The sequence below is a fragment of the Hoplias malabaricus genome, chromosome 3 (genome assembly GCF_029633855.1).
Source record: "Hoplias malabaricus isolate fHopMal1 chromosome 3, fHopMal1.hap1, whole genome shotgun sequence".
Lineage (NCBI taxonomy): Eukaryota > Metazoa > Chordata > Actinopteri > Characiformes > Erythrinidae > Hoplias > Hoplias malabaricus.
In genome coordinates, this window is record NC_089802.1 from 64,540,526 (window position 1) to 64,563,553 (window position 23,028).

At 38.8% G+C, this 23,028-nt stretch overlaps 2 long non-coding RNA genes across 2 annotated transcripts; one reads left to right on the forward strand and one right to left on the reverse strand.

Moving 5' to 3' along the window:
* Positions 1-7,916: 7,916 nt before the first annotated feature.
* LOC136692663 (uncharacterized) lies at positions 7,917-13,179 on the forward strand. The gene is made up of 3 exons (XR_010801964.1): positions 7,917-8,027; positions 10,314-10,538; positions 12,677-13,179. It is a non-coding gene; the product is annotated as an uncharacterized lncRNA (long non-coding RNA).
* On the reverse strand, positions 10,514-14,495 carry LOC136692662 (uncharacterized). The gene is made up of 6 exons (XR_010801963.1): positions 14,463-14,495; positions 13,175-13,840; positions 13,031-13,080; positions 11,696-11,774; positions 10,754-10,865; positions 10,514-10,642 (listed from the first exon to the last, which is right to left on the reverse strand). It is a non-coding gene; the product is annotated as an uncharacterized lncRNA (long non-coding RNA).
* Between the last annotated feature and the right edge of the window lie 8,533 nt (positions 14,496-23,028).

Sequence of the window (23,028 nt, forward strand, 5' to 3'; positions counted from 1 at the left end):
GGAACATACAGATGACATCAAAATAGTTTCTAAGGGAAAAGGGTTTTTTTTCTTTCAACTTTAATTAATTAATTAATTAGTTATTATTAGTAATTTTTGTTCAAATACAAGTATGGGGTTGTTATAGCAAAACAGAACGGACGCAGATTCTTGAAAAGAATTAGGTTAAAAAGGGGTTTCCGGTGGGAGGAAACTTCAGTGCTAAACAATAGATTAAGAGAAAAAATTATTACAGAATTCAGACACAGAACAAAAATTAGAAGAAAAAAAAAAACAATGAAAATGTTAAACCAAATATTTATGCAAATGTTTGCCCTGTTAAATCAATGCTTAATGCAAATGTATGCCCTGTTCTTCCATGTACTCCGGTTCCTGTTCTGGCTCCGCCCCCACCCCTCTCTCAACGCGCCTTCTGAGTATGGCCGGTATCCGAAAATCAGCTGGGTCCTGGACGTTAATCCACACCAACCTGCGTCGGCCTCAGCACCTCCTCCTCTCCCGCCTTCACCTACTCTCCCTCCAGCCGCCGCGATACAACCAACTGCTCAACAGCAGCTGCGAACTCCTCCACTGACCGTCCGGATGGGAGTAGACTGGACAAGGGTGCAAGGAGATCTCATGGCTGGAACGGACATTCAACCCGAAAGGACAGAGTTGGGTCAGGCGTATCTTACCAAATTTGATGCATTGTGCGAGCGCATCAAAGGGAGGTATCCATTCCAACACGACCCACGAAGAATTGCAGCTTGCAAACAACAGCCAGATGAGTCAGCCAGATGAGTTCTTCCTTTCCTGCCTTCTGAAGGTGACAAGGAAACATGGAAGCAGTGGACCACCAATGGATGACTGGGAGGCTGCGAACATAACAGCCTGGGAAAGCCAGCTGAAATACCACTTTGTGTGCGGGTTGCGACGAGAAAAGAAAGAGCGCAAACTGGTGGACACACAGCTGGCGTTGTGGAAGCAGGCGGCAGACCATGATCAGATAGGTGACGGACGCCGCGGGGGCCAAGGCAGAGGCAGAGGACGTGGTCAAGGCAACGCTAGAAGAGCAGGATGTTTCGCCTGCGGAAGCCTTCCTGATCACTTCATAAGAGGCTGTCCCAACAGACACAGAGGACAGAGACAACCCCCGCAAGCAATGGATTTCATAAGTGAACAATTTTTATTATTAACACAAACTGATTCTTATGTTGTCATTCTTAGAATAAAAATGACTGTAGCAAGGATAGAATTTAGCTTTTAGTAGATTCATGAGCAACCACTTTTGAGCTTCATGTTTTTCAATTAGACCTCAGCATAAGGGGTGTCTGGCCATAGTTACAGATGTAGTAACAGAGTCTTTAGGATGCTCAATGCAGACAGAGAAAAAAATGCATTTTTGTTTTCTAAGTTTCACCCAATTAATCTCCTGGGCAGTGATTCAGGGATTTAATGTGTAAATTGAGTATTTAATATATACTGAGTCTATATGGGCATCGAGGTCTGTGTGGAGGATACAGTGGTGTATGTCATGGTGAAGCAGGCACGTGGCTTGCTGTTATACATATGAGTGGAAGCTGGGAAAGCTTGGCCTGTCCACTGTTAAGTCTAAATTTCTGGAATCCACTGACCTCCTTACAGACTGGGTCAATGTCATGTAAGTAGAGGACCTTCATTGCACTGTGCACATGCATGAAGGGCCTGATGAAGATTTTTTGATAAAGGATAAAGGAATTTAATGGGTTTTAAGTAAAAAGCTAAAGCTTGTTTATCTCTAGTGGGGAGAATTGTCACTCCGTGGCTCAGATCATCCTCTCACCCTCACAAAAGCAATTGTTTAAACTGTTTGTTCAAAACAGAAGTATATTTTTGCATTCTGAGCCTCATATATCACTGTCTAAACTTCTTGAGGATGGGTGGAGAGATCTGGGTCCATGGCAGTGTAAGTGCACCTCCTTGAATGATTGGCGGGATCATGGAGGAGGTGTGAAAAAAAAAGTGAAAAATTCCGAAGTGTTCCGCATCTAATACACAGCTGTGGTTTCTGTTTTGTCAATTGACATGAACACACACACAAACCAAAGCTGTGTATGTGTTTCAGTTCCTCCTGTGGATCTGGCTGCAGTCCCAGACTGCTTATATGCAAATATAAAGTTGGGGATGATGATATGCGCCCAACCTGTTGTAGTTAATCCTAAAAGGGGCTATCAACCGAAAAAGCCGCTCAAGCGCGTCACTATTGAGGGCATTACGAGTGTTCAATTCGCTCGTCACTGCTGGTGTTATTGTTCTCCGCCCTTATTGAGTTGGGTTACTCGAATTTATTTGGTGAAGAATAATAAAATTTAGTGCTTCAGGGGAATCTGAAAGTGGAGATTTGTGTAAGACCTTCAGGCAGTAAATTCTGAGATTAATCCTGAGATTCATCCACCCTCTCCAGAAGTTCCAAATCAGCACATACTTATCCCAGGTACCTGTTAAACCTGTTAACAGCACTTATTTTTTTGTGATTAATTTAGTGAATGCATTCTTCAGCATTCCGGTGCACCCAGAAACCCAGTACTGGCTGGCATTTTTATTTAAGGGTAAATTGTGGACCCGGACCCGATTGCTTAGGAATAGGAATGCTCTCCCATTCATGTCTAATACAGGCCTCTGACTGTTCAATCGCCTTGGGCCTTCTTTGTCACACCTTCCTCTTTATGATGTGCCAAATGTTCTCTATAGGTGAAAGATCTGGACTGCAGGCTGCCATTTCAGTACCCGGATCCTTCTCCTACGTAGCCATGATGTTGTGATTGCTGCAGAATGTGGTCTGGCATTATCTTGTTGAAAAATGCAGGGTCTTCCCTGAAAGAAATGACGTCTAGATGGGAGCATATGTTGTTCTAGAACCTGAACATAGATCTCTGCATTAATGGTGCCTTTCCAGACATGCAAGCTGCCCATGCCACAAGCACTCATGCAACCTCATACCATCAGTGATGCAGGCTTCTGAACAGAGCGTTGATAACAACTTGAGTTATCCTTGTCCTCTCTGGTCCGGATGAAATGGCGTCCCAGTGTTCCATAAAGAACTTCAAATCGTGACTCATCTGACCACAGAACAGAAGTCTTCCATTTTGCCACACTCCATTTTAAAAGACCCCTGGCCCAGAGCAAACGTCTGAGCTTGTGGAGCTTGCTTAGAAATGGCTTCCTCTTTGCACTGTAGAGTTTCAGCTGGCAATGGCGGATGGCATGGTGGATTGTGTTCACTGACAATGCTTTCTGGAAGTATTCCTGAGCCCCTTCTGTTATTTCCTTGACAGTGGCATTCCTGTTTGAGGTGCAGTGACGTTTAAGGGCCCGGAGATCACGAGCAACCAGTAGAGTTTTACGGCCTTGACCCTTACGCACAGCAATTGTTCCAGATTCTCTGAATCTTTTGATGATGTTATGCACGGTTGATGATGATAACTTAAAATCTTTGCTATTTTACGCTGGGTAACACCATTCTGGTATTGCTGCACTATCTTTCTGCACAACAACGGTGGAATTGGTGATCCTCTTACCATCTTGGCTTCAGAGAGACACTGACGGACTGTTGTCAATTGACCTAATTAGTGTTAATTGGTCTTCCAGCTGTTCGTTATATGCTCAATTTCCTTTTTCCAGCCACATATTTCTACTTGTCCCAACTTTTTTGGGATTTGTTGACACTGTGAAATTTTGAATCAACATATTTTTCCATATGTTCTATTACGAATAAAATATTGACATTTGCCATCTCTACATCATTGCATTCAGTTTTTATTCACAATTTGTTTAGTGTCCCAACTTTTTTTTGAATCCGGTTTGTAATTAAAAATTTGATCATCAGGGTACACTGATATAGACAAATTGCTTGGCAGTGTGACGCAAAAACCATTGTCACCCATATTTGTCCTTTGATCCAAATGAACATGTTCACAAAGTAACACACTTTTTAAGCCTTTGTATGTCCACTACATCATTTTCAGGAACCCAACTGTTAAATTATGATTGCCAACATAACCATCTCACTAAAAACATTGTTTTTGTTACAGTTTTTTTTTTTACTGTAAAATTGTTTCAACTTTGTATGATTTATCTGCGGACATGCAGATTTTTTGCAACTCTTCTTCATAGAAACTACTATGTATAATGTTGCCGTCATAATCTTTCAATCTATAAAGAGGTGGCGGTTGTTGGATACAGTCCACTATACTGAAAAACCTGTGTATTGTTCTCCTCATACCCCTTTGTAAATGGACACCTAATATTAGAAATAAGCACCTCACCAATCTTGTACTTAAATGCAGTTTTCTTGTCTAGTTTGTTTCTCACACCATACAGTGTTTTAAACACAACAGATCTGTTTTCTTTTGCCACATCAGCAGGCATGGTTTTGATATTACGGTGGCAACTATTGTTGTACCCACTCATAATATCTTGTAAAACATCACTGTACCTTTTGGAGTTTACAGCTGCTAGATATCTCCACATATGACTTCTTAGCATTCCATTAAACCGTTTTATGACACCAGTTTTAGTTCACTACTTGTAGCCCAATATATGATTTTGTTTTTTTATAAGAAATTTTGAAAATGTTTGTTGAAAACTTTACACCTGTCAGTCTGTAACTTTTGAGGAATTCTGCCTTTTTCTAATATGGTTGCAAATACCTTTGAGACTTCCAAACCTGACTTATATTTTAACAATCTGGCCCACGTATATGTGCTGAATATGTCAATACATGTCAACATATATTTATATCCATCCTTTTCCCTAGAATACTTACTCATATCAACAAGATTGGCTTGAATTTGAGAGTCAATACCATATACTATAAAGCAGTTTCTTTAGTAATTATGTCGTATGGGTTTGTAGAGTGTGTACGCATACTCTCCAGCTAACCAATCTGAAACCTGTAGATCAGACAGACGCAATCCCGTATTCTCTAAAACACACCGTTTCAAATGATTGTTGCTGCCTAATGAACCTAAAGAATTAGATGCCATGTTTTAAACATGTTGGTAGATAACATTGTTGAAAGGTTTTATTCAAAAATCACTATGTATTGATGAAATCTAGAAATTTCAAACACACATCTATATTTTTCTCAACTAGATATTCAACAAGTATTTCAGTCACTTTACAAACATCAGGAAGTACAGGAAGTCCTGCCCCTTGACCAATCAGAAGCGTCAATGTCACCGGACGTCCCGCCTTTCAACCAATAACAAGTAACTGGAAGTTCCTCCCTCAGATGGCGTGCCATTCGGTTATCACCACCATTTATTTATTTTTCATTAATATGAATTAAAAATGTATAGGGTTTATGACCAGTGCATATGTTCAGGGTAGATTAGAGCTCAAGCCTCTGGTTAAACAGATATCACATGTTTAACTAACACTAATATCGAATGATTTACCCAACAAAATTTTAAATGATATTGACCAATCAGATTTGTATTCAGACATATACGTAGGGTTTGTAGGGGGCGTATAAAATTGTAAGAGTTAGTGTTTTAAGATAAGACGTTGAAGTTTATAAGCTGTAAATCTGAGAGATTAAGGAAAACACCCCAGATGTACCAAAAAAGCATATGGTTCTATTGACCAGATCAGAACCCTCCCCACTTCCTACACACATATGTCTTACACCCCAAAATGGTCAGAGAGACACTTGTAGACTTACTATCAAACAAGTCATCTGGAACACGACTGCACCACTGCCCCTTAACTGGTTTTCATGAACCGTCATTCATCAGGTAAGAATAGACTTGAGTTATTCAGTTTTAAAATATTTAATTTAATTTATATTTTTATTTATATTTATTATTTTACTTTATGTTTTTCTAAATCGATTCAAGACAATATCCTTCCAGTAAGTAAAATTAAATATGAATTCTAAACTTTTATACATATTTCATTGTCTTAATTATATATTTTATATTTTGCTACTATTTGGATTTCAGTCATGCATCCCACCAGGAACCAATCTGATAGTAACAGGTCGATACGCTCCTCGATTAACGGAACCAGTCAAGAGCCATTAATTTGTCACTCAGAAAGATCACGTGCAGATCAAAGCAAGATTGTAAAACTGTTTTATTCGCATTTACAAAATCTGTGTATCTGATTGTCTATGGAGTAAAATTACTATAAACAAAATTTGTGCATGCTCATATACTTTCGTACATAAATATTTAATTTGAACACAAAAGTCTGTTTTGTGTGTTTTGTACGAATACGACTATAAAAATACATGATTATAAAGACTTATGCATATGAACTGAATTATTACGGTATGACTTCTAGATTATGAACACGAATTGGAAAGTGAGAAAACACTGAAAAATAAGTCACTGGACTCACAGGCAAGATGCATAGTGCACATACATGGTTGTAATAATGTTGGGTGTGTAGGAGTGGTCAAGGAGTGAGGGAAGAAGGCATAATAACACTAACTAAAAGGAAACTAAACAAAGGGAAGCTAAACATAAGGGCAAAAGACAGAGCCTAAACACAAAGGACCAGGCTAAACTATAAACAGGGCTAAACATTAAACAAGGACTATACAGAACAAAGGGACAAAACACAAAGCAAGACTAAGGAACAGAGCCATAAAAGCACCAAAAGCAAACACATACAATGACCCACAAACAGGAGACACTGACAAGGACTATATAAAGACAACACAGACAAGAAACACCTGGGCACTAATTAAGACACATGACACTAGGAACACAAGGGAAGGGTATCACATGACCAGGGAACAAGCAGGAAGCAGACACAAGACAGGGGGAACAGTCACATGACAAGGGGAGCACAAACAAGAAACAATACAGAACACAAAACTAAGCACATCACAATGGTCTGCTGCGTCTTGTTTTGAAGTGGTGGTGGTGGCAGGGTCTGTGTACATTTTATTAGTTTGGTTCTTGGACTGAATGGAGAATGGGAGAAACAAAAACAACCGGCTCATTTTTTCATTTTCAGTTTGAACACACAAAGACAGGAAGAACAATACAGTCCGTGTTTTGTATAGGGTTCATTATGTGGATTTGGAAGTGTGGGCGGGCTTAGAGCACGTTTACACCTCATTAGTCAGTCTGAGCGATCATCTGTTCTTTAGCAGCTCTCTGCAGTTAAAATAAAAGTCCCAAACTCTTAGACTCTCTGTGGACACACATGTATCAGTTTGTGTAAAATTAAAGACTTGTATGTATACTGTGTTTTAACATTATAATTTAACATGGGGTGCGGGGTTGTATCTTATATTAAATGGATTATATAATCATCTTTAAATTAAATTTCATGAAATTGAATATGGTTTGCCTGCTCACAGAGTTTTAATTATAGATAATGGACATGGGAATGTTTCTGATATCAGTCATTATAATTCAGCCACAGAAAATTACATGTTATATTTTTTATTTTTTTATGCTCCAGGCACATAAGCTTCATATAGCACAAGCACAAAATAACATAGATAAAGACAAATGTTCAAAATAAAATTAATATAAAAAAGTTCTTGAACTTGAGCAAAACACACACAAAACAGACTTTTGTGTACAAATTAAATATTTATGTACAAAAGTATATGAGCATGTACATGTATGGCGTCAAAATAGGTTCTAAAGTTCTGAGAACCAAAAAACAGAATCCATAACCAATAAATGACATTTTGTAATTGAGAGAACTGTCATTAATACTGAGAATTATAAAAACAGGTTAGTAAACAGAATATTTCTGTATATAATGGTCTATTTAGAGTTTAATATTCTTGAAGAATCCGTTTTTCACATTCATTCTGCCCTTTCTCAGTTGCGCTTCTCTCAGCTTTCGCCTCCAGAAGTTTCTCGCTTTTGGTTTTTGGGCCTGATTTGAAGGGTGGGGAAGAGGAGAGGCAGGATCTAGACAGTCATTGGCTGTTGAAGGTAAGCCCCGCCCACTCTGCAGATTCTGGATACCCCACTACATCAGCGAGAGGGCGCCAATTTTACCCTGACTGGAAAATGGCAGACCGGCAAGCACAGGTAAGCCATATCAAATATTTGTAATGAATAATGCACAGTTCGTCATAGGGGCTTAGAGTCAGACTGTAACTGGTTAATCTAGGTAGTGCGTTAACTTCCAACATTAACGATTAGTTAACGTTACTTAGCTCTATCGTTTTGTGAAATACTACCAGGAAGGACCTGTTCTGACAATGTCCTAACAAAGCATATTCATAAACGGCTCTCTGCATAAAACTAGGTACATGATTGAAGTATGTCTATTTTAACATGTGGATTCTGTACTACATCATCTGATAAATGTCCAAACTAAGTTTGAAATAGATCTGTTGTGGAGTTTTTGGTTGGAGATAACCACATTATTATTGCAATTATTACTGAATACTTATTGAACTAACCTCTTTTGTTTCTTACTTGGGTAATTTCTGAAATATCATATGGCTTACCTTAATCATATTGTAATTCTGTACACATGCATATAGACTTAGGACTGTATTTGTGATAGATCTGTTATTCCACTCAAATGTATTCCCGATCGTTGGACAAGAGTCCACACAAATCTTATAGGAGGTCTATGGTGAAAATATTTGAGGTTTAGAAAGGTTAACAAGTATGGTGAAAATTTTGATCTGTGTAACTTATCATCATAATGAATACTATAAGTATTAATTCATGTTAATATATGTATTATTTTTACTCTACTTGTAATATATCTCTCATTCCATTTTGATTCTACACTACAATATCTTAAGTGTATGCTTAATATATACTGCTTAATGTATTACTATATGTAAACTATATCAACTATATGAAGGCCTAAAGCTTAGAGAGTGTAACAATAAGCTTGAAATCTGAATTAAAACTTAAAACATAGTCAACAAAAGTAGTGATGTAATGAACGTCTGTTGCTGGTATGCGATTTTATTTAGCAACACAGGTTCGGTATGTGTGTTTCAGCTAAATCTTAATATTGTGATGCATGTTATGTTACATGCTCTTGTAAGTGAACGATGAGAGCCGGTTCCCGTCTAAGACCGAGCCATTTATTTCTAAGGCTTGTCATTCATCCAATCAGAGAACAACAAGCAAGCTCCAACCCTCCAATCTGAGACACTTGGTTTTCCTGAATGCCAATCTGCCTTCCAAAAAATAATTGAAGAAAATGTTAAATCAGTTAAGTGTTTGTTGACAGTTGTGGTTGTTTTAATCACTACCGCTGAATGCTGCTGTTTTGCACTTTGTATTTGTTTATTTTATTACCCAGAAATGGATGATTATTTAATTTAATAAGCTATTTTCTAATACCTACCTTTTGGGTTCCATTGGATATATGTCAGAGTTTACAAGTGATTTTTTATTAAGGTGTTTAAATAAAAATCCAGTTATTTATACGATTGAATATAAGAGTGCAATCAGTGAGTTATTACAAGACAGCCATAAAAACAATTGGCCATTGCAACACTATTTATTATTTTTAATATTGAACAATAAAATTTTGTCCATATAGTTTTGTAAAATGTAGGTAATATTGTTCTGTACCAGTGGAAATAAGTGGTAAAACAAAGAGCCATTTAGGAGCCGAATCAAATTTATTTTTATTTTTTTATTATTATTTTTTTGGGCGCATTACTTACTAGTCCTCTTTTCCCTTGTAGGTCATTTCCTTCTCTCTTTCAGAGACCTTGAGTGTATGCATCTAATCTCATTCATGCTAAAGGCATTCAGCTTAGTGTTTGCTGAGGCTATGCATATAATGTGACCACACTATATCCTTCCTATATGCTGAAATAAATGTTTTTAATTTTGTGTACATTTTTATACATCAACTGTTATTTGTGCTATAAATTGTTTTACATTTGTCTCCATTTATTCCTGTGGTTTTACATTTAGTTATGTATTTTCAAAATTCAGTATTTATAAATTTCTGTATTTCTATATTACTACATTTATGTATTTCCACGGGCGGCACGGTGGCGCAGCAGGTAGTGTCGCAGTCACACAGCTCCAGGGGCCTGGAGGTTGTGGGTTCGATTCCAGCTCCGGGTGACTGTCTGTGAGGAGTTGGTGTGTTCTCCCTGTGTCTGCGTGAGTTTCCTCCGGGTGCTTCGGTTTCCTCCCACAGTCCAAAAACACACGTTGCAGGTGGATTGGCGACTCGAAAGTGTCCGTAGGTGTGAGTGTGTGAGTGAATGTGTGTGTGTCTGTGTTGCCCTGTGAAGGACTGGCGTCCCCTCCAGGGTGTATTTGCAGGAATTAGTTTGTTGTTAACTGGTTTGATCAATTGATTTCACTCTTTTATTATTCAAGATGCTGATCCTGAAGGCCAAGAGGAGTTGACTGTCCCTGAGGTGCTGCAGTGGCTTACAGGATAATCTCCCAGGCACCTGCTTCTGTCAGAGCGACAAAGATTTAGAATAGTGGTCCGTTCTGGGTTTTGCTCGGTGCGAAGAGGATGGTTGTCCCAGGCTGCAGATAAACCTTCTAGGTCTGCTTGGAGCCGGGGTAAGAAGCAGGGGCCGGGGCAGCAAACAGGTAACTGCTTTCAGCTGGATCCAGCAATCCCTCTTCCTCCAGACTATGGAGTACATTGTAGTAAGTGCTAGTGACAGCCACCCACAGGTCTCTCCACAGGCGCACTATTATGTGTAACACACACATATAGGTAAGGCTGAAATTGATTTGGAGCTTAAATTCTGATAGCTGATTTCAGAGATGTTTGATTCATGTTTGACATAAGATAGTGATACCTTTTGATTATGAAAAGTTTTGCCTGATATGAAGCTGCCTCGCCCACAGCCACGGACCATAAACATCCATCTAGCTATATCCACATATTCACAACATTGGTCTGCTCTGACCCTAGTGACACAAACATTGAATAAGTTACTACAGAGCACATTTCCTGACTACAAAATCTGACAACTCCAAATAACATTTAGTAAGATCACACAGGTTATGTGCAGGCTTGAACTGCTGTATATATTTCCATGAGCACAGTTGGTAGCTACAAGAAAGCCTGAGTTCAGATATTCTCTAGGTCTGAGATAATTTAAGATGAACTGTGGAAGTGGAAAAATTTGTTCATTATTATCTCAGGTCCAGAGAAAGTGGTGTTGTTTCTGCATCTTGTTAATATCTGGCCTCTTTTTTGCATAGTCGAGTTAAACACACCTTTGTGGTCAATGAAGTATCTAAACTTTAAAATGTAGAATACCTAATGTAACTTCAGATGAAAATTGTTGCATTCTAAATATTTCACAAATATCTATTTCTCAAAACAAATCTGCTGACAACATTCACATACATCAGCTATGTATCTTCAAAGGATTTTTAAAATTAAATTTTAATATTTATTTATATATTTATTTAAAATTAAGGTATGTTGTGTCATTCTCTTAACACATTTAAAAAGGTTGGGCCACACTATTTTATACTATGCAGTGCAGGTGACAGAGTATCTTGTGGCTAGAAAAATAAAAGAGGGTTAACTGAATAGGCAAATTGTTTTGCCTGAATAGGACTTGTTTCTATGAAGAGATTTTCAGTTTTTAGGAGGATGCAAATATTATTATATAACCATCCATTTAATAATATAAACATTTCAAACATGGTTATGCATTCTTGAGTGGAGGTAGCCTTTTTCAGGCTATTGTTCCTCAAATGTGATGTGCAATAAACCAATCACAAACCTATTTGCAACTCCATGATTCTCCACTGACTGAAGAAAAAATCCTAGGGCAGTGGATGCCTTGTTGTTTGTCGCTGCTCCTAGGTACATTATCAAAAAGAACAGAACAAGGTCAAAGCAAATATTTAAAATGTGGTTATAACAATGTGCTTGTTAGTACACAGTCAAGTCAGAATATTATGAACACACCTTGTATCTATACCCTTTGTGGATGTTATCGGCTCCACAGATCATATAGGAGCATTTTGTAGTTATACAATATCAGACTGTAGCATGTCTGTTTCTCTGTGTATTTTTATTAACCCCATTTTACCCTGTTCAATGGTAAGGACACCCATGGGACCACCACAGCCTGCAGAGACCCTGACATGTTGGAAGTGTGTAACTAACTATGTAGATGTGTCCACTAGGGTGGACAGTGAATGGGCAAAAAAGGGGGATTAATAAATTATGCAGAGAAAGGCAGACTACAGCCTGATATTGCGGAACTACAAAGTGCATCTATATGATCTGTGCAGATGATAACATCCACAAAGTGTAGTTTTACAAAGAATGCTCACAATAATGTGACTCGACTGTTTTAATAGTGCTATTTAATTGTTCTTGTTCCATTTGTTTATTGCAGTGTTTCTTGATCCTGGTTCTGGAGCCCCTGTCTTGCACATCTTTTTCTGCTTCCAACACACCAGATTCAACTAATCAGCACAATAACAAACCCTTTCAGAACTGCAGTTGGTGTGTTAAAGAAGGCAATACACTACAACGAGCAGGGCAAGGGGTCCCAAGGACCAGGATTAAGAAACACTGGTTTAACAGCTTTAAGATATTTGGCTAAGAAAACTAATTTGTAAAGAGGGTCGAACAATTTTGACTGCAACTGTATTTCAACTATGTAAAGTAGAGGGTGCCCTGGACTACAGATGAAAAACAATGCACTTAGACATTCATTCATTCATTATCTGTGACTGCTTATCTAATTCAGGGTCGCGGTGGGTCCAGAGCCTGGAGAGGGCGCCAGTCCTTCACAGGACAACACACACAGTCAAACATTCACTCACACCTACGGACACTTTGGAGTCGCCAATCCACCTACCAACGTGTGTTTTTGGACTGTAGAGAGGAAACCGGAGCACCCGGAGGAAACCCACGCGGACACGGGGAGAACACACCGACTCCTCACAGACAGTCACCTGGACCGGGAATCGAACCCACAACCTCCAGTTCCCTGGAGCTGTGTGACTACGACACTACCTGCTGTGCCACCGTGCCGCCCCGCACTTAGAAATGTTACATATTAAAAAAGAAAAAATTGAAATATGCTGAAAAATTAACTTGCCTTTTGTGAGGAGACATCTATAGCCATCTCCAAATATGACCAGTCAATATCTGTAAAAAGATAAAAATGGTCATCTCTTATGTGTGGTGAGTTATATTACTGTATTGAAAATATTTATAAGGGGAAAAATGTGGCCTGACTTACCGTATCAGTTTGTGGCTTGTGTCCAGATGAACAAGGGACAGTGGAGCTGGTACACTGTACACCCGCCGTGCCACACAACCATAGGCAGACCCTGCCATTCTGCTTAAGACACCTGCCCCATCCACACGTCTCATGGATTCCCATATTCTGGTCCATGTGATGCAATGTCCAAGAGCACGAAGTTTGCCCTTCTTTATTCGAGAACCCATGTCAGGATTGCTTTGTTTAATGTCAAGCGACAAGTTGGTCCAGCTGGTCATCAGTCACATTGCTGTATGTGCTCTTTAATAAAATGTTATATTCTTGTAAAGCACGTTTTAAAGTTTGTCTGGAGAACATTTTTGACATGCATGGGACTGACAGATCCATTTCTACCAATTTCAGCAACTTGTCTTCATTTATTTAAAATTTAGGGCGTTCCAAACCAGACTTCAATACTTCAACTTCTGTAGAATGTACACTTTCCTTTTCAGCTTTCTGTGTTACAACATTTAGAGTTGTTAGTGCACTAACCACATCTTCAGGAATCCTCACATGGTTTGAAATGGATGCAATTAACGTTAACTTCTGATGGCAAATAAATCGAAGATAACTCAAATCCAGGGGGTGTCACACTGCACCCTGTATTCTGGTCAGTACTCTCTGTAATGCCTGTCTTCCTAAATCCTAAAGAGAAATAAAAGAAAATAATATAAAAAATGTTTCATGATTCTCAATTGTTAGGGGTATTACGGTAGTGCACCACTAATTTTATTGTATATACACATTATTCCAACTTCACTCTTTTCTAGAATATCAGATAAGAGTTCACTCCAAGTTTGAAATAGATCTATAATATATCTATTTAAAATTTATATCACTTATTCCAACTTGGTTCTATACTACAATATCCTAAGAGTCCACATCAGGTTTAAAGCAAATCAGTGATGAAAATGTAGCTTTGGAGATTCACACTGTTATCTCCACAACAGATCTATTTCAAACTTAGTTTGGACATTTATCAGATGATGTAGTACAGAATCCACATGTTAAAATTGACATACTTCGATCATGTACCTAGTTTTATGCAGAGAGCCGTTTATGAATATGCTTTGTTAGGACATTGTCAGAAGTGGTCCTTCCTGGTAGTATTTCACAAAACGATAGAGCTAAGTAACGTTAATTAATCGTTAATGTTGGAAGTTAACGCACTACCTAGATTAACCAGTTACAGTCTGACTCTAAGCCTCTATGACGAACTGTGCATTTCTAAAAGATATATTCATTACAAATATTTGATATGGCTTACCTGTGTTTGCCGGTCTGCCATTTTCCAGTCAGGGTAAAATTGGCGCCCTCTCGCTGATGTAGTGGGGTATCCAGAATCTGCAGAGTGGGCGGGGCTTACCTTCAACAGCCAATGACTGTCTAGATCCTGCCCCCTCCTCTTTCCCACCCTTCAAATCAGGCCCAAAAACTAAAAGCGAGAAACTTCTGGAGGCGAAAGTGATACTGAGAGAAGGCAGAATGAAAGCGAAAAACAAATTCTTCAAGAATATTAAACTCTAAATAGACCATTATATACAGAAATATTCTGTTTACAAACCTGTTTTTATAATTCTCAGTATTAATGACAGTTCTCTCAATTACAAAATGTCATTTATTGGTTATGGATTGTTTTTTGGTTCTCAGAACTTTAGAACCTATTTTGATGCCATACATGTTTATTTTTTACAGTTGTAACGTGGGAACAGTATTTGGATTATTTCTGCTTAATTGTGGTTATTAATAATGGATTATTATTTTACTATTATTATTATTGTTATTATTAATTTTAGATAATATTATCAGTCTTTCCCCAAATTCTGGCCACTGACGTATATGGTGCAATTCCGCTCTCTCTCTCTTCGCCAGTCGCATTGGGTAAAACAATAAAACATAAGATCAAGCCCTAGTAGGGCATTTAAACATCAGTCCTGCAAGAAATCACATATCTAAACAATATTTAAGTATCTCTAACAGTGTTGTAATTCTTTGTGTGCAAAACTGCATGTGGAACACAACACATTTCCATTTCGCGACAGATATTTCCCTCAGTGTAAAAGTTAGCTTACTGGTTAGCTTCCTTTTCTCTGAGGGGAAAATCTACCGCCATTGTAATCCTTACGTGTAGAGTACGGATACTAACACAGGACAAACATGATCTCATTGTGAACCTCTCAAAACCACTGGACGTGGTAGCAACTGTCTCATTTCACTGTCACAAGCAGGGGAGGTGACCAAAGTTAGGGGGCACCAATAATCTTAGCAGTATCGGCACCTACTTAAACAAAAGTGTTTTTATCTAAAAACATGTTTTCTTTCAAAGTCAAGCAAGTCTTGGACATTAATCCACACATATTTGACTCCTGAAAAATGTTGATTTGAGTGAGTAAGGTACTTCTATATTCCAATACTTACAATATTGTAATTAAAGTGGCCGGAACTTGGGGTAATTACGCTAATAATTAAGAGCAGCATGGTGGCGCAGCAGGTGGTGTCCCAGTCACACAGCTCCAGGGACCTGGAGGTTGTGGGTTCGATTCCCGCTCTGAGTGACTGTCTGTGAGGAGTTGGTGTGTTCTCCCCGTGTCCGTGTGGGTTTCCTCTGGGTGCTCCGGTTTCCTCCCACAGTCCAAAAACACACATTGGTAGGTGGATTGGTGACTCAAAAGTGTCTGTGAGTGAGTGTGTGTGATGCCCTGTGAAGGACTGACGCCCCTTCCAGGGTGTGTTACCACCTTGCGCCCAGTGATTCCAGGCAGGCTCTGGACCCACCGTGACCCTGAACTGGATAAGCAGTTACAAATAATGAATGAATTAATTAATAATTTATCATAAATTTGGATACAATTCTCTGCTAGAATGTTGGTTTTTCAGGATTTTCAGAATCTTCAATGACAGACCTTATACATAAATATTATTTAAAATCAAAGAACATAAATTCATTTGATAGACATAGCACCATTAAAGTATCCTCACAAATGGGGATCAGTGCAGATGAAACCCTTCTTATGTGTCTTATTTGTTGCTAGGTGATATGGCTGGTGTGACTAATATGAAATACTCTAATGTAAGTTAACTAGTGAGTAAAGAATAAGTTTACCAAGGAACTAATTAGACATCACCTCTGAAAATTATATCTGAGCCTTATTTTGATGCAGTTCACCAACTGATGGTTCGGTCTCCTTTGAAACTGGGTCCTCAGGCCTTGGCTGTTTCAGATATCACAGCGGGTGGTGATGCCTCTGGAGGAAGGAGTGGTCATCTCAGCAATGAGGGGGGGCGCTTCAGCAGTTTTCTCCTGAGCAGGAGTGACGTGGTCAGGATTCCTTTTTGGGGAGAACTTAATTCTTAGTTCTTAAAAATTTTGGGGAGAGCTTAATTCTGGATCTGGTTCTCGCTCCCGTTTTGTTCAATTCTGCTGGACCCTTTTTTTCTTCGTTGACCTCTTTGTTCCTTTCCAATTCCACTCCTTTCTGGCTGTCCAACTGTTTTCTAGTTAGCGCCATTACGCCCACTTGAGTGGTAGCCGTTCTCTGATTGGCTACAGGACCTGGGGAATGCACGTGGCCAGCATGTGTTCTAGTTGTCAGTTATAATCATCCAATTAAAAGAAATAAACACTTGAAATATATCAGTCTGTGTGTAATGATTGAGTATAATATACAAGTTTAACTTTTTGAATGCAATTACTGAAATAAATTAACTTTATCTAGATATTCTAATTTTATGACCAGCACCGGTACCATATTGAACTTTTTTGGCCTTTCACAGCATGTTACAGGGAGTACACATTGTCATGGACACACGCTGGATGTTGTTATCTCAAAGAGTCTCAACATATCAGCCACTATGAAGGATGTCTCATTGTCAGATCACTGCTGTGTGTTCTTTGATATGTGGGCCTCACCAGTCATTAAGGGCAGAAGAGTTTGTGTCAAGAAAAGGATTATAAAAGACTGCACAGCTACACTTTTCATGAGTAAAATGTGCACTACATCATGTGAACAATCTGACTCTGTTGATGATCTGATGAATAGTTTTAATTAAAAAATCGTAAGTGTTATGGATGAGATTGCACCAGTTAAAGTGAAGGCTATGTCTTGCAAACAGAAGGCACCATGGAGAAACACTTCTGTTGTTCAAATCCAAAAGAGGGAATGTCGCAAGGCAGAACACAGATGGCGTGAAATGAGTCATCATATTCACAAAGAAATTTACAGGCTACGTGAATACAACACAACAATATGTAACATTAACAACAGCAAAATCCTCTTCGCTGTGGTCGACAGACTTACAAATTCACCCACACAAATGGCCCCTGAAATAGTATCAACTGAGAGATGTGATGAGCTTGCATTATTTTTTAACACTAAAATCCAGAATATCAGCACATCAATATCCAACAATGAGTCTGTACCCTCCATCACCTCATGAAGACATTCATTTCATTCATTCATTCATTCATTATCTGTAACCGCTTATCCAGTTCAAGGTCGCGGTGAGTGCAGAGTCTACCTGGAATCATTGCGCGCAAGGCAGGAATGGAGGAGGCGCCAGTCCTTCACAGGGCAACACACACACACTCACGGACACATTTTGAGTCACCAATCCACCTACCAATGTGTGTTTTTGGACCGTCTCAGGAAACCGGAGTATCAGGAGGAAACCCACACGGACAACACACCAACTTTTAACAGACAGTCACTCAGAGCAGGAATCGAACCCACAACTTATAGGTCCCTGGAGCTGTGTGACACTACCATCTGTGCCACCGTGCCATCTTCTCATAAAGACACCTTAGTTAAAATGTCAGAGTTCAGTACTGTTAATAATGAAATTTTAATTGACACAGTTAGTCATCTCAAACCATCCACTTGCAGTCTTGACACAATACCAACCAAATTATTAAAGAGTGTGTTTCACACTATAGCACCAGACTTACTCCACATTGTAAACACCTCACTCATGTCAGGGGTCATTCCGAGCTCACTAAAAACTGCAGTTGTAAAAAACTATTTGAATAATCTCAGATAAGTAACTACAGACCAATTTCTAATTTACTATTCATTGGCAAAATCATTGAGAAAATAGTTTTCAGGCAAATCACTAGCTTCTTGTCATTAAACAGCAGCCTTGACAAATTCCAGTCCGGGTTCCGGTCTAATCATAGCACTGTGACTGCTCTAATTAAGGTAATTAATGACATTCGCTTAAATACGGAGGCTGGAAAGGTACCTCTTCTATTACTTCTTGACCTCAGTACTGCCTTTGATACCATTGACCATAAGCTTCTTATAGATAGATATGCAAACTAGGTTGGACTCTCAGGAACAGCCCTAAAGTGGTTTGTTTCATACCTGCAAGGCAGGAACTACCTTTAGAAATAGCAAATAATATCAGAGAACATGCCAGTGACCTGTGTTGTCCCCCAGGGTTCTTTTTTGGTCCACGTTTATTTAATTTATACGTTTCCTCTTCTACAACACTATGGGTTGTCCTATCACAACTATGCAGATGATACTCATATTTACATGGCACTGTCCCCAAACAACTCTGGTCCAGCTGACTCATTATGCAAGTGCCTTGAACACATCACTAACTGGATGTGACACAACTTTCTGCAGTTGAATAAAGATAAAACATATTATTCTATTTGGGAACAGCAATGAGAGACACATATTGGCCTCTTAATCTCTTGACTCGAGAGCCCTCAAATCTAAAGAACTGGCTTGCAACCTTGGTGTATTAATGGACCCAGATCTCCATTTTAGTAGTCATGTTAAAATCGGTTACTTAATCAGCATTTTACCATCTTAAAAACATAAGTATGATTACAGATTTTCTGACTAAACCAAACCTGGAAAAACTTATCCATGCTTTTATTTTTAGCGGGATTGATCACTGTAATGGTCTCTTAACTTCCAAAAAAGACCATTAAACAGCTTCAGCTAATTCAAAATGCAGCTGCTAGAGTTCTCACTAGGAGCAAAAGAAGAGATCACATCATCCCCATTCTGAAATCCTTACACTGGATAACATTCTGTTACAGGATATGTGTTATTACCTGTCTATAAATGTCTTAATGGTGTAGGACCAGCGTATTTTTCAGATCTGCTACAGAGATATGAACCGAGCGGAGATCTCACATCTTTAGGGACTAGTCAGTTAGTCCTGCCTCAGGTGAAACCTAAACATGGAGAAGCAGCGTTTAGCTACTATGGTGCTCTTAAATGGATCCAGCTGACTGAGAATATTAGAAGAGCCTCGACTTTAGACACTTTTAAATCAAGACTTAAAACATTCCTGTTTGAGCAGGCTTACAGCTCAGTTTAAAATGCTCTTAAAATTCACTTTTAATTCTTTAACGGCACTTTTTTTTTAATTGTAACATTTTAAATTGTTTGAATCATTTTTATCATGTTTTCATTTACTCTTTTTATGTATTTCCTTTTAGTGCACTATTTTATGTACTTTTGTAATGGACTTTTGTGAGTTTTATTCTTACTTTTAATTTAACAGTTTTTTTCTGTAAATGCCCTTGTATGAAACGTGCCTTGCCTTGAAAAGTGAAAGAAGGCTTTGACATGATGACATCACACACTCTAGCCATCCCTCATTCAACTAAATGGAGGGATATTAATGAAGGGATAAAATGGAATGGATGAGTGTGAGAGGTCTGTGTACCCAGGTCTGACCATGTGAAATCTCGTGGCTGTAGCTTTAAAATTGACAGAGTTAGAGATGGTTGGAATTTTGGCCTATGCATTCCTATGTTAGAAAATTCCCATTTTGGAAGCTTGTATTCCGAAATCTTTAAGACGAATTGTTCCAAAAAGCACAAGCAACCCAAGTTGGTATAGGATCTATGATCTTATATGTGTGTGAAGTTTCTTGGCCATAGCATGAAAACCCTAGGAAGAGGAGCGTTGACAATATCACAAAAAGAATAATAATGCAAAGAAGATTACAAAAAACAGTAATTTGACTTTGATAAGCCCAATTAATAAGATTTAGAAAAACAGTAATTTGGCTTTTACAAGCCAAATGTGGGTCTAGGTATCACCATCTGAAATCCCGAGACTGTAGCATGACAATTGACCAAGTTAGAGCAATTTGAAATTTAGCACAATTCATTCCTATGGGAAAAATTCCCATTTTGGAAGCCCATATTCGGAATTCCTTAAGTCGGATCGCTCCAAAAAGCACCAGCAACCAGAGTAAAGTTTTGTGATTCTAGCTTGAAATCTGTAGGAGTAGCATTTTGCTTTTTCAGCGTAGAATTATAATAATAATAATAATAATAAGATTTCAAAGAACAGTAATAAGATAATGAAAAACAGTAATTTGGTTTGACGAACCAAATTATTAAAAATAAGATGATGATTATGAAAAAGCCAAAGCCAAATAATATGATTTCAAAGAACAGTGATTTGGCCTTCACAAGCCAAATTAATAATAATAAGAAATGAGAATGATAACATTTTGAAAAACAGTAATTAGACTTTGACAAGCCAAATTAATTATGGCATAAATGCCATACATGACTGGGCACCACTGTATAAGTTGTTGCTCTCAGGACAAAATCATGTGCCTCTAAAATAAGACATTAAATGAAAAAAGAATAGCTATTATTTTTGTTATCATTTTTAAAGCTGAGCTTTTCTGTTTTGTTTGGTTTGTTGTTTAATCTAGTGTTGTTATTTTTTGTATTGTATTTATTTTCTTTTTTCTTCTATTTAAACCACATTTTATAGTCATTTTATATTTTATGCACTTTGGTTTCCCTGACTGTTCCTATGAAAAATGACCCTGAGTATCCTGAAAAACGTTATTATATAAAACATATTATTTTTATTATGCAATTTGTATTGTAATAAAAGAAAATGAATGCTACAATTTTGATCTAGATTGGTGGTCCTTTTTATCCACTATTTAAAGGGCAGCATTCTGTGATCATTAAGAAAAAAGAGGGTAGATCTGCATACCCCAATGACTTCTGTGCTGCATTCACATTTTTTGCCAGACTGTGTGTAGGGAACGTGTGTTTCCAGTGAGGGTCGGAGCCACAGGAGGCCGACAGACTCAGGCTGGAGCCACTTTAACACTCAGAGGGGCTGCATTAGTTGAGTGTGCGGTGGTCAGTGTGCTGAGTGCGTTTAGAGTGTGTGAGAATCTGGTCTCTCTGTTTCTAACTCCTTCTCCCTCCCTCCCTCTCTCTATCTCTCTCCTTCTCTTTTTGTGGCCATAATGGCACCCCAACCTTTTTCATTGCCTCTAATGCACTCTGGGCCTCTGTGAGGAAGGAAGACTTTTCCAACACACTCCACACACACACATACTCCAAGTCTGGGAATGAGAAGTAGAATCGGCTTCAGAGCCTCTGACCTGGCACAGTCAGGAATATCCACTGCTTTTTAATGTTTTTCCAGCAGCTTTTAGAGCAGAAAAACATTTTTCTGTTTCAGCTCCTCAGCTCGAGTTTTAAAATTCAGCTCAAGCATACCACTCCATATCAGTTTGACTTTACAATACAAGTCTTCAGACCCTTTTCACATTTAAAAAAATATATCAAAGTTTCTTCATCAATCTGTATGATTGATGATCTGTATGCTGATCATCACCTCCAAGCCTGATATATTGTTTATTACTAGTGCTCCCTTCTGGTAGGGTGAGAACCTACAAAAGGTGCTCAAGTATCTCAGGGTCTTATTCACAAGTGATGGGATAGGGGATTGTGAGATTGACTGTAGGTTGAGTGCAGCGTCTGTAGTAATGCTCTTACGGTTACAAGCAAAATTAATTTTATCTGGTGGGTTGCTGGGCATAAGCTCTGTGATCTGGTGAGGAGCTCAGTGATTATGGGGGAGTTTGAGTAGAGTTTCTGCACTTTCACATTGAGAGGAGGCTGTTGAGGTGGTTCAGGCACCCACTGGACACCAGACACTGGAAGGAGACAGAGTGGTAGACACAGGATATGCTGGGCTGATTGTATCTCCCAGCTGGCCTGGAAAAGTCTAGGGATTCCACAGGAGGAACCTGTGGAAGTTGTGAGGGACAGAGGCTTCTTTGCTCCCCCTGATGCAACTGCGACCCTGAAATGGATTAAATGGAATATACAGTGGGTATGGAAAGTATTCAGACCCCTTAAAATTTTTCACTTTTTGTTTCATTGCAGCCATTTGCTAAAATCAAAAAAGTTAATTTTATTTCTCATTATTGTACACTCACTACCAAATCTTAACAGAAAAGAAAACAGAAATGTAGAAATTTTTGCAAATTTCTTTAAAAAGAAAAACTCAAATGTCACATGATCATAAGTATTCAGACCTTTTGCTCTGACATTTATATTTAACGTCTTATATTTAATGTCTATTTCTTCTGATCCTCCTTGAGATGGTTCTACTCCTTCATTGGAGTCCATTCATTCATTCATTATCTGTAATCGCTTATCCAATTCAGGGTTGCGGTGGGTCCAGAGCCTACCTGGAATCATTGGGCGCAAGGCAGGAATACACCCTGGAGGGGGCGCCAGTCCTTCACAGGGCAACACACACACTCACACCTACAGACACTTTTGAGTCACCATTCCACCTACCAACGTGTGTTTTTTGACTGTGGGAGAAAGTGCACCCGGAGGAAACCCACACGGGCATGGGGAGAACACACCAACTTCTCACCGAGAGTCACCTGGAGTGGGAATTGAACCTACAACCTTCAGGTCCCTGGAGCTGTGTGACACTACCTGCTGCGCCACCGTGCTGCCCCTCATTGGAGTTCCAGCTGTGTTTAATTAAACTGACTGGACTTGATTAGGAAAGGCACACACCTGT